This window comes from Tupaia chinensis, unplaced genomic scaffold (genome assembly GCF_000334495.1).
Source record: "Tupaia chinensis unplaced genomic scaffold, TupChi_1.0 Scaffold144589_1, whole genome shotgun sequence".
Classification (NCBI taxonomy): domain Eukaryota; kingdom Metazoa; phylum Chordata; class Mammalia; order Scandentia; family Tupaiidae; genus Tupaia; species Tupaia belangeri.
The window spans coordinates 25,300-27,495 of NW_006204449.1; the positions used below are offsets into that span (position 1 = coordinate 25,300).

The following is a 2,196-nucleotide window of genomic DNA, read 5'->3' on the forward strand; positions in this document are numbered from 1 at the left end:
ATCCTGAAAGGAGAATGAAGGAGTAGGCATTGTAGCGTGACCAACCCCTTCTCCTTAGAATCAATTTTTGCAGGCCATTCAGTTGTGAATTAAAGCTCCTATGATTTCTTGCTTTCTGTCTCTCTGTCTCTGTCTTTCTGGAGAGTGCACATGCCCTATAGGAAAAATCTCTCCAAAAAAGAAACCTCTTCCTAACCTGTCTTTTACAAAATGTATAATATGAAGTAGATAATGATGAACACAGCACACTGGTGAAATAACACTGTCCTTTGTTACCATATCTATCACTAGTACTCTTAATATCATGCCTTATACATATTTCTTTTTCTTAGTTGCCAAAGGATGTGTGCATTTGCCGGAGAGAGAGCCCCCAGTGTGGTGTGGTAAAGTCACAATCACTTTCCTCCATCACCCTACCTTATTATGATTTGGGGCATGCACACACACATGCCCAGCATGTTTTTCAAGCTGCCAGGTCTGGTATTCAAACCACAGTGGCCACCTGGGATCTGGCTCGCTACACAGCACTTAACATCTACATTATGGGGCCAGCCCAATATATATCTCTTTAGAGTATATGACATATGACATAGACACATGAACGGTGTTTCACTGAATTACCATTGTGCCGATTCATTCTTGCAACTATCACCTTTAGAACCTTGTATTTCATATGCATGTATGTTGTGAGCATAAGAGTGAAAGACAGACAAGCACCTTCAATGGAGTCTCATGATATGATCTCCACCTCTCGTCCTCTCCAGCCTTTCCAGCTTGCCAGGATCACAGGTGCATGTGTCCCTTATGTGTACCATTTGACCAGTCAACCAGACCTACTGTCTTCTGTAGAGATCCAGCATCGCCAAGCACTCTGTTATCCGTGCACCACTGAGCAGGTGCTCTTTATTAATTATTTAGATAGGGTCTTGTTGTCCCTGACTTCTTTCCTCAGCCTCCCAGCTGGAACCATAGGCAGGCACCACCATGTTTAGCTCTCTTTTAGACAGGGTCTCACTATACTGCCCAGGTCAGCCTTGAGTTCCCTCTGACCTCTTCTCCCAGAATTGCTGGAATTACAGGAATGTGTCACAGCGCCCAGCCTTAAGGTTGGACCAGAAACCTACCAAGGCTTCCCAAGTGGTTCCTTTCCATGGAGCACAGCAACTTAGCAGTGGGTGCCTGTGTGACTGGACCTACATGTGCCATTAGAGTGTGTATAGTGTGCAGCACAGAATAGTGAATAGTGTCTCACTGGAAGAACACACCACATTTTTTTAAAAAAGGTATTTCTTTTATACATGTGTGTGTGAGAGAGTGTAAGACCCCCAACTTATAGGTCGGTAGACCCTACAGCCTGAGAGATATCGCAGCGACCCCAACAACTACAAGAGTCAGACCTTGCTGCAAAATACAGGAGGTTTTTATTTGCTAGCACGCTAGGACTCCGCTCCTAGTCACAACAGACCCAGCGGGAAGCGGAGCCTCGAGTGGAGGGATTACTTTGGTTATATAGGCAAATGAGGGGAGGAAGAAAAAGGGATGGGGGATGATTTATGTGGGATAGGGGCTGCGAGTCAAGGGAATGAGGGTCCCAACCATCATGTTTTCTTTATTGTCCATCTTCCTGTTTGTGTAGGTGGTGATGTTATAGCTGTTGTACAAGGCCAGGATTAGATTCTCAGGGTGGTCGGTATCCGGCCCATCCTGTCCTTTGAAGAGCTATTCAGAGGCATTCCATCGATATCTGGTTTTTTTATATAGGCCATATATCTGGCTTATCTAGTTTCTCCATATGGGCCAGAATGCAGGAAGTTAAACAACAATTGAGTAACCCTTCTCTGCCGGGGAAGGGTTTTGACCCTTAATAGCGCAAGCATATGTACAGAAGCGAGAATACAGAAGCGAGAAAGCATGTAGTTAGGTTACTTGCAGTTACATTTTATTCTATCAAGAGAGAGACCTCCCCATCCTCCCAGGCTTCTCATACACCCACAATCATGGGCACATACAGGTGTATGTGTGTGCCTCTCTGCTTGCCTAGGTCAGGGTAGACCTATGGAGGAAGGGGTTTCTGAGACTTGGGACAGACACATCTGGGTTCAGATTCTTCCTCAAAAGCCCTCTTTCTGTTCCACACCTCAATTTTATCATTTATAAAATGGGACCAACATAGACATGAATGTTAAATGAGGCCAA

General features: G+C 44.9%; 1 pseudogene; it reads left to right on the forward strand.

The window, feature by feature from the left end:
• LOC102495595 (ribosome production factor 2 homolog pseudogene) overlaps positions 1 to 2,196 on the forward strand; it is a 32,992-nt pseudogene that overhangs the window by 2,973 nt on the left and 27,823 nt on the right.